General features: G+C 46.3%; 1 long non-coding RNA gene across 1 annotated transcript; it reads right to left on the bottom strand.

The window, feature by feature from the left end:
* Positions 1–3,268: 3,268 nt before the first annotated feature.
* On the bottom strand, positions 3,269–6,783 carry LOC142917099 (uncharacterized). The gene is made up of 3 exons (XR_012936865.1): positions 6,727–6,783; positions 6,375–6,440; positions 3,269–5,256 (listed from the first exon to the last, which is right to left on the bottom strand). It is a non-coding gene; the product is annotated as an uncharacterized LOC142917099 (long non-coding RNA).
* Between the last annotated feature and the right edge of the window lie 3,946 nt (positions 6,784–10,729).

Below are 10,729 nucleotides of genomic sequence, written 5' to 3'. Positions count from 1 at the left end.
CATCAGACCAGCGTCAGCTGCAGACAGAAAATAAGAATATCCACACAATCTACACGTCAGTATCGAGCCATGGAGGAATGAATATATACAGTCACACGTGACTTACACGTCTATATTCATTTATGTATTCACGACTAGCTGTACTACCCGGCTTCGCCCGGGACTTGGATCCACCACGTCCGGCCGCCTTTGTCTCCCCAGTGGCGATGTTCACACCACAACAGTTACTCGTTTGAGGCTGAGTCGACCTAGGGGAGGCCCAGAAGCGGTTCAAATAATCGTCACCGGTGGTGGCCGTGAGCGGGAATCGAACTCGGGTCGCCGGGTTCAGTAGCGCGGCTTAGCGCTAACCGCTACACTACAATGCGTTACGCTTACACACACACACAGACACACATAGACACAGACACACACAGACACACACACACAGACACACACAGACACACACACAGACACACAGACACACACAGACAACGCTAACCACTACACTACAATGAGTTACGCTTCCACGTGCGAGGGTCACGTGACAGATTTGACGTCACAGCTCACTTGCCGTGCAAAAAATCTATACATTATTGAGCTCCCCTCCCCCCAATAAAACACAAAAGTGTATTTGTATAATGTTTGCACGGTGTACAGTCTGGAAAGTACCTACATGGCAAATTTCCAGTTTGTTGCATGTCAGGAAGTACGCTAAACATTTTGAACATACAACACACGCAATCACAACTTTGCCTTTTATATATATTTGGAGATGCAGTGAAAAACTTTCCCAAATTCATCACGCGGTTTCAGTTTTTTGATTTTCAGTTTGATTTATTTTGGTTATAGTCCCGTGAGTCATTCGGCTCTTGAATCGGGTGCAACCACAACAAGCAACACAACAAAAACACGACCAAAAAAAACATCTTACAGTGACTATGTGTGACTGTGCAAACAGCACTGTCATGGCACGCAATGAGAGGGCAAATGTCATAAATATTCCTGTAAGCCCTCGCATCTTCAACATTAATGTTGCCATAGAAACGTGGGGTTTTTTGCTTCATTAAAAAAATTATTATCTGTTATTTTTATTTTATTTTCTATCTACGTGACTTTACCGAAAGAACCAAGAATATTAATTCCTGCAGTCACCAAAGTTTAAAGTCAAAACATTCACACACGTTGACAAAGCCTCACCTTGTGTTGTTGTGGGCAGGTGGCTTCTGATAACAAGAGCGGTATAGCAGCTCAAGCGGGCTTGGCCTGGTAACAAAAGAAAATAAAAACTGCGTGAATATTGACAATAAAACAAAGTTACAAAGTGACGAGCCGGGTGAAGACAAATTAAACTTAAGCGAGATAATTAAAGTGAACGCAATCAGGCGAGGGCAGGAGGCAAGGCCACGCGTGGCTAGGCCCCGCGTTGTAAAGTTCCAACCTGGACATCGATTCCCATGCTCGCTGCTACTCAACTGACATCCCTACGAGAGAGAGGCTCTACCTTGGTAAACAACAACAACAACCACCACCATGAGAATTTCTCACCTCGGATTTCAGTGCAAGCGCGGATCGGCAGCCTCCTGTTACCTCGCGACGTCACGCGGGTAAGCAGGTAACATGACGTCACTTCTGGGGTAAGAGACACGCCCCTCCCATAATAAACGGCTGGGCAACTGAATAGATTATGTTAATGTGAACTGGCCATATCTCGAGGGATGGGGCGTGGCTGCTGAACTCGACGGCTTCAACGGACACATTATGTTAATGAACCGCCAGTCACTGGGCGTAGCTTTGCCCAAATAAGGATTGGCACTGGATTGACATCGGCAGTGACCCAAGCGGTGACATCACGCTCAAGAGCGCTGTGGACGAGGTTGGCAGAGTGTGAATACCTTGGTGACATGACGTCACTAGCGAAGTACACCTCCCGATGGCACTTCATGCCGATGAGGTCATGCTGAGTGGTGACGTCGCAGAGCGGGGATGGAGTTTAAGTTGATTTAGCTTCATTTTCCATTGCCCCCTCCCTTGGGTGCGTGACCGCAGCAACAACGTGGACATTGTGTGTGTACATACACACACTGTGTGTGTGTATGTACACACTGTATGTGTGTACGTACACACATACAGTGTGTGTACGTACACACTGTGTGTGTGGGGGTAGTGGGGGGCAAAGGTGGTGCATTAGCCAGTCATCTGAGTCAGTCGACCCATGGCATCTTATCATCAATTTATTTTAAAAATTGTATTATTTTTATTTATTCGTATTTTTTTATTTTATTTTGTTTATTTTTTTGTATTCTATCTACGTGACTTTACCGAAAGAACCAGGAATATGGTAGCGCATTCTCTATTTGTTGCAGAGGTTCAAAGTTCAAATCCGACAGGCACACCTGGCCACCCCAGTAACATTCACCACAATATGCGCTGTTCTGCTTCACGGCGGATGTAAAACAGAGTATTGTGTCACTCACAACGCACAGGTCATTGCATGCTGGTGTCACGGTCAAAATTGTGGTAATTCCAAACATTATCCAGAAACTCTACAACGGAAATGTTTGGCTACGTTTGGTTTGAAAGAAGTGTTAGTCAAACAGAATGTGTATTTGCGTGCGCGTTTAAACGTATCTTTGTACGAGCGGTAGGGCAGCGGTTAGCGCTACGCTGCGCTACGAACCCGGAGACCCAGGTTCGTTTCCCGCTCACGGCCAACACCGCCAGTGACGATTATCTGAACCGGTCCTGGGCCGTCCCTAGGTCGACTCAGCCTAAAAATGAGTACCCAGTGTGATGTGAGCATCGCCGCTCGGGATACAAAGGCGGCCGGGCGCGGTGCTGGCTACCCACCCAACAGCACTTGCCCCTAGAGTCTGTTAATGCTCTACCGGGGATCTTTGTTCTTGTTGTTGTGTACGAGTGGGGAGCGGTAATTTAGTGGCTATCGCACTGCACTCCGTAACCCGGTGACCCAAATTGGATTCCTGCTCATGACACACAACAGTGACAGATATTTAAACCAGTCCTGGGTTTTCCCTACATTGATGTAGTCTTGAATTACTTCCTAGTGTGGTGTGTAAATATCAGGGGAGACAAAGGTGGCCCGGTGCGGTGTTGGCCACCCTCCCCCTCGAGTGCCGTGCGTGCCGGCGTTTATAGCTCACCAACAGCACTTGCCCCAGCAGTCTCTTGAAGGCTGTACGGGGGATCTTTGTGTGTGGGTGTGTGTGTGTGAGTGTGTGTGAGTGTGTTTGTGTGCAATAAGATCAGGCAATGACTGGCAGAGAAAATTGCTTGAGATTATTTTAAAAGCATGGGTTTAGAAAAGTGAACAAAGCATGTCTCTATTATGTGCATTACCAAAGAAGGGTGCATTGGGTTCAAAGCCATCCGCATAGCCTCAAATCTGCATTAATGCCAATTTGTCTCCGTTTCTGGTAAGATCATAGTATTACAGGAGGTCCTCTCATGCGCTAACCCAGACTGGTGTGAGTGCACGATCTCTGTATGGTTTTTTTATTGTCCTTAACTCAAATCAAACAATATGCAGTTCAGGTCAAGACATTCCTTCCAAGGTTGAGATGTTAATGCATTAGCTCTGTTCGTTCATATCTGCCCATCTGTCTGTAGCATGGCATTTCGATAACCCTCTTAAAGATGTATGGACTGATGCTGTACAGGATGTGGAGCTGAGTGGACTTGCCGATGACCGGTACCAGCGGTGTCAAGATCGGCCTCTGTGGAGGAGGCTCGTGAAGCACGCTGCTGGGCAATTGGAGGCAGTCGCCCTCCAGTAACAACGGAGGGCGGATGAGCGACGCTCACGACGAGCGGAGCGTCAGCCACACCAAGTCGGTGCAGTGGTGCCTCTGTCAGTCATCTTATTGAGCACATGGCAACTTGGGTCTGTCCTGTGAGCTGGCAGAGAGCCTTCGACACATCACGTGGCCTCTACTATAATTCGTGTTGTAGAGAATGTACCTCCTCCTATACGTGTAACTTTTAAGTGGTATGCCTTGTAACTGATGAATGATCCGAGTGTGCTACCTATTTCAAAGACAATGATTTGCTCATGGTTACAGATCTACCCAACCCATGGGCCCACAAAGTGTTCAACTTCACGTTCTTGTCATTAAAGGCCTGTGACAAAGGTGCATCTATTGGAGCGACATCGTCTCTGGCTTACACATCTACCGGGTCTCCACTTGACTTTGTATTGTCTCGGAGGAAGTCCACCCACACCTCCACTTCCACAAACTGCTGGGAGTTGCCTCAATCTGCCTCAGTCAGAATTCTCCTCCTGCTTCACGATGTGAAGGTCCCATTTTGGAGTTGAATCTTCACCTTCACATTTTACCTTCACGTCTTCGCTCTTCACCATCACCTCTTCACATTTCACCATCACCTCTTCATATTTCACCTTCACCTCTTCATATTTCACCTCGATACCTTCAAAAGTGTCCAAGCTGGGATTTTCTTCCGGTTCTTGTTTCATGAGGGATGGGCTTATTGCGGCACTTTGACTTTCACAAGCTGATTTCAGACTCCACTCCTTGTGGATCTTCAGATGCTTCCGTGTTCTCTGGTGTACTTGAAGATTTTATGAATGTGCAAACGCCCTCCTGCAGAGTGCACCTGAAGGGTTTCTCTCCCGTGTGTGTTCTCTGGTGTACTTTAAGATTTGATGACTGTGAAAACGCCTTCCCGCACAGAGTGCACTTGAAGGGTTTCTCTCCCGTGTGTGTTCTCTCGTGTACTTGAAGATTTGATGACTGTGCAAACATCATCCTGCACAAAAAGCACCTGAAGGGTTTCTCTCCTGTGTGTGTTCTCTGGTGTTTTTTAAGAACATATGACAGTGAAAATGCCTTCCCACACACAGTGCACTTGAATGGTTTCTCTCCTGTGTGTGTTCTCTGGTGTCTTTTAAGAACAGTTGACTGTGAAAATGCCTTCCCACACACACTGCACTTGAAGGGTTTCTCTCCCGTGTGTGTACTCTGGTGTCTTTGCAGACTTGATGAATGTGCAAACGCCTTCCCACACACACTGCACCTGAAGGGTTTCGCTCCCGTGTGTGTTCTCTGGTGGGTCTGAAAAATTGATAGCCATGCAAATGCCTTCCCACACACACTGCACTTGAAGGGTTTCTCTCCTGTGTGAGTTCTCTGGTGCCGTGTCAAATTTCCAGTCCGATCCGTGCTGTATGCACGCTGGTCGTATTGTTGACTTGTCATACCGAGCTGCGCTGAGTGCATTTGCTCCATCAGACCAATTCTGCAGAGGAAGCGTCAAAGGAAGCGTCAGCTGCAGACAGAACAAAATAATATCCACACCATCTACACGTCAGTATGGAGGCACAGAGGAATGCATATATAGTCACATGTTACTTACACGTCTATATTCATGATGTAGTAAAAACATTTCCCAAATTCATCACACGGGCTGTTATGGCACACAATGAGAGGGCAAATGGTCATAAACATGCCTGGAAGCCCTCGTATCTTCAAAATGAATGTTCACCCAAAACTCCCGAGTACACAATTTCGGCTGTCTGGCTACAAAAGTAATATTTATGAGAGCTAAATTCAGCTGACATAGCAAAGGGTGTTGAAAACAATACTATTTGTGTTATGCAGAAATTCATAAATTAATGTTCAATCACAACTTAGAGGTGCGAATCCAGGCTCAGATGTCCTTAAATGCTGGGATGAACAGTTCCGACTTCAGCTGAATGTGTGTGCTGTGTTAACTTCCTGTTTCCATTCTTATAAAGAGTTCCAGAGGAAAACAAAAGTAAACTATTGTTACGCTATAACCTCCGTGTTCAACAGAGTGAATAGACGTTACTGCAAACACAAACTGTACGCTGTCACTGGGTAAACAGGCAGTGGCGTGTCTAGAATCACGCCTGGCCACCTTCATCTGCTTGGCATGAATGCTTCCTCACTCCACCAAGTAATTGAGGATCAACGAACATAGCCGAGGCTAACTGGAGTTTGCGTGTCTCTCTCAGTGGTGAGATGTTAACTACCTCACCTGGTATACAGGAAGTCGTGGGTTCGATCCTGACCCTGACGCCTGCTGTATATTTGGAGTTTGCGCGTCACTCCGTTTAGCGTCTTTGACCGATAGACATTGACACACGTATTCTTGTTGATTTCGGTAACGTTACGTAGATAGAAAATAAAAATAACAGATAATACAATTACATTAAATAAAGACTACTTGTCTTGCGATCAAAACGACGTTTTTTTGCTTTATTTACAATTTATTTTTGTTATTTTTATTTAATTTTCTATCTACGTGACTTTACCGAAAGAACCAAGAATATTAATTCCTGCAGTCACCAAAGTTTTAAGTCAAAACATTCACACACGTTGACAAAGCCTCACCTTGTGTTGTTGTGGGCAGGTTGCTTCTGATAACAAGAGCAGTATAGCAGCTCAAGCGGGCTTGGCCTGGTGAAAAAAATAAAAACTGCGTGAATATTTACAATAAAACAAAGTTACAAAGTAGCGAGCCGGGTGAAGACAAATTAAACTTAAGCGAGATAATTAAAGTGAATGCAATCAGGCGAGGGCAGGAGGCAAGGCCCCGCGTGGCTAGGCCCCGCGTTGTAAAGTTCCAACCTGGACATCGATTCCCATGCTCGCTGCTACTCAACTGACATCCCTACGAGAGAGAGAGGCTCTACCTTGGTAAACAACAACAACAACCACCACCACCACCATGAGAATTTCTCACCTCGGATTTCAGTGCAAGCGTGGATCGGCAGCCTCCTGTTACCTCGCGACGTCACGCGGGTAAGCAGGTAACGTGACGTCACTTCCGGGGTAAGAGACATGCCCCTCCCATAATGAGTGGCTCTGTAACTGTATAAATTATGTTAATGTTAACTGGCCATATGTCGAGGGATGGGGCGTGGCTGCTGAACCCGTCGCAATAAACTCTCAACGGCTTCAACGACCACATTATGTTAATGAACCGCCAGTCACTGGGCGTACCTTTGCCCAAATAAGGATTGGCACTGGATTGATATCGGCAGTGACCCAAGCGGAGGTGACGTCACGCTCAAGAGCGCTGTGGACGGGGTTGAGGGGAGTGTGAATACCTTGGTTACATGACGTCACTAGCGAGGTACACCTCCCGCTGGCACTTCATGCCGATGAGGTCATGCTGAGTGGTGACGTCACAGAGCGGGGATGGCGTTTAAGTTGATTTAGATTCATTTTCCATTGCCCCCTCCCTTGGGTGCGTGAACTCAGCAACAACGTGGACATTATTGCGTATACAGTGTGTACATGTACACACACTATGTGTACACGTACACACTGTGTGTATGTACACACACACTGTGTGTGTACGTACACACACAGTGTGTGTGTAGTGGGGGATAAAGGCGGTGCATTGGCCAGTCATCTGAGTCAGTCGAGCCATGGCATCTTATCATCAATTAATTTTTTAAAATGTATTATTTTTATTTGTTATTTTTATTAATTTTTTAAAATATTTTATTTTGTTTAATTTGTTTTCTATCTACGTGACTTTACCGAAAGAACCAGGAATATGGTAGCGCATTCTCTATTTGTTGCAGAGGTTCAAAGTTCAAATCCGACAGGCACACCTGGCTACCCCAGTAACATTCACCACATTATGCGCTGTTCTGCTTCACGGCGGATGTCAAACAGAGTATTGTGTCACTCACAACGCACAGGTCATTGCATGTTGGTGTCACGGTCAAAATTGTGGTTAATTCCAAACATTATCCGGAAACTCCACAAGGGAGATGATGCGTCAATGATCGCCCCCTACCGACAGAATCATGCCACGTGCAGGCCGGTGGAGGGCCACCTTGTGCCACACAGGGGCAGCTGCCACTTAGGGGGCGCCCTTCGATTGTTTGAGATGAGATTCGATACGAAACACCGAGTTGCTGAGGCAATTAGGCAAGCGACTTATGAGTGCAAATATGTTGTTTATAACGTAGTGAATGCTTGGGAGCTTAATTGTCTCTCGCTCCTGCTCACAGATTTACCCAGCCCACAGCTCCACAGATACCAGCCGCTCCTCCTGGGCAGGTTCGGTTACGTACAGTGCGAAATAAGTTCCAGATACACACACAGAGACTCACACAGATACACACACAGAGACTCACACAGAGACTCACACACAGACTCACACAGATACACACACAGATACACACACAGAGACTCACACAGATACACACACAGGTACACACACACAGATACAACAACAACCGCCATTCGCCACTAAGTGGCGGTGACATCACCACAGCGCTTGTGCCAGGCTATGTGCATCCTGAGGCCACGTGAAGTGTCGAACGCCCGCTGGCAGGAGGTCACGGGGCAGACCCAGGTGCCACGGGTCGACTGACTGAGATGACTGGCTGATGCACCACCTGTGCCCCCTACTGTGGCAATCTGCTGTGCTTTAGCCACCCGGCGCTCCGCTTGTTGTTCTGAGCGTCGCTCCTCCGCCCTCCGTTGTTGTTGGAGGGCGACTACCTCCAACTGCCCAGTAGCATCCTTCACGAGCCTCCTCCACAGAGGCCGATCTTGACACCGCTGGTACCAGTCATCGGCACGTCCACTCAGCTCCGCGTCCTCCTGTACCACATCACTCCATCTCTTCTCTAGCCCGTGCCGCGCCCGCTTAGCCCCCTCAATCCGGCCAAACAAAAGCTGTTTCGGCATGCGGTGGCTGGGCATGCGGGCTACATGACCCAGCCATCGCAGCCTTGCCCGCCGGAGGAGCTCACCGATGGGACCTTGCCCAGATCTTTCAAGGATTTGTGAGCTCCTCACACGATCCAGTCTGGTTAAACCCAGGATGGATCGTAGGCAGGCCAGCCTAAATGTTTCTAACCGGCGAAGATGTTCCATTAGGGGGGTCCACGTTTCGCAAGCGTAGAGAAGGGAGGGAATGACCGTGGCCGAGAAGACCTGAAGCTTAGTGCGGAGCGACAGACCAGGTAGCTTCCACACAGCGTTACGCAACCGATGAAAATATATTGCCCCTCGACTGATTCGGAGTGAGACCTCTGCTGTTAAACTGGAGCCAGTCATAAGCACACTGCCCAGGTATGGGAAACTCTCCACTCTCTCCACAACTGCCCCATCACCGATTGGGAGTTGTGGAGGTGGAGTGTCCGATGGTACAAAATACCCAGGCAGGTGCTTAGTTTTGGTGGAGCTGATGGTAAGGCCCCACCTCTTAGTGGCACGCTCCAGTCTCAGCAGCAGTGTCTCCAACTCCTCCTCTGACTGAGCAGCTATTACCAAATCATCAGCATACATAACGTGGCTGAGCAATAGGGAGCCATTCCTTGACCGCACCCGGGCATCGATCAGCCTCCCATTATATCTGTACCAATTGGAGATTCCCCCGGTACAGCTATTGAAGGCTTCACGAACTACGTGGTCAAAGTAGATGTTAAATAATGTGGGAGCCAGAGGACATCCCTGTCGCACCCCAAGGTGTACACACCACTATACTACTCACAGCCAGAAACAGATGCCTCGACTTGGCTCACACAAGAAACGCGGTCTAATAAATCTCAACTAGTTTGAGATTCGTAAACTGAGATGAACAACATGAGCAGAAGAATACAGGAACAATAAGCAAAGTAGAACCCTGTAAAGTATGAAAACGATGCTTTTCATTAACGATGGGATTGAGAACAGCGCCTAAGAAACACCGCTGTGTTTCAAAACTGAACTGTTAAGCTTTAGAAAGTAAAGAACAATAAATGAACACACAAATAGTACGACCTGTGTGTGTGTGAAAGAGGCTGAATACTTACTCTTGCCGAGTAAAATCTTGAAAGCAATAAATGTAATGAAAGTGTGGATGTTACATTTATAGAGATTACAACACAGGAGCACAATACGAAGCGTGGCCTCTTCACTCTTAACTCTCTCTCCCTTAACTCTCTCTTAACTCTCTCTAAACTCTCTCTTAACTCTCCCTTCACTCTCCTCTCTCTCCCTTAACTCTCTCTTAACTCTGTGTGCATATACTGTTGTGTACATATACTGTTGTGTACATATACTGTTGTATACATATACTGTTGTGTGCATATACTGTTGTATACATATACTGTTGTGTACATATACTGTTGTGTACATATACTGTTGTGTACATATACTGTTGTGTGCATATACTTGTATACATATACTGTTGTGTACATATACTGTTGTGTACATATACTGTTGTATACATATACTGTTGTATACATATACTGTTGTGTACATATACTGTTGTGTACATATACTGTTATGGTGCATATACTGTTATGGTGCATATACTGTTGTGTGCATGTACTGTTGTGTGTATATACTGCTATGTGCATAAACTGTTATAGATATATACACTCACCTGTATTGATGTGTATATACTGTTATACATACACACACTCACCTGTATTGATGTGTATATACTTTTATACATACACACACTCACCTGTATTGATGTGTATATACTGTTATACATAGACACACTCACCTGTATTGATGTGTATATACTGTTATACATACACACACTCACCTGTATTGATGTGTATATACTGTTATACATACACACACTCACCTGTATTGATGTGTATATACTGTTGTACATACACACACTCACCTGTACTGATGTGTATATACTGTTGTACATACACACACTCACCTGTATTGATGTGTATATACTGTTGTACATACACACACTCACCTGTATTGATGTG

The sequence above is a fragment of the Petromyzon marinus genome, unplaced genomic scaffold, assembly GCF_048934315.1.
Source record: "Petromyzon marinus isolate PM22_M1 ecotype Great Lakes invasive population unplaced genomic scaffold, UKy_Petmar_22M1.pri1.0 PM_G_Scaffold_41, whole genome shotgun sequence".
In the NCBI taxonomy this organism is placed as follows: Eukaryota; Metazoa; Chordata; class Hyperoartia; order Petromyzontiformes; family Petromyzontidae; genus Petromyzon; species Petromyzon marinus.
The sequence above is the reverse complement of the archived record's forward strand: the minus strand, read 5'-3'. Positions and strand labels throughout refer to the sequence as shown.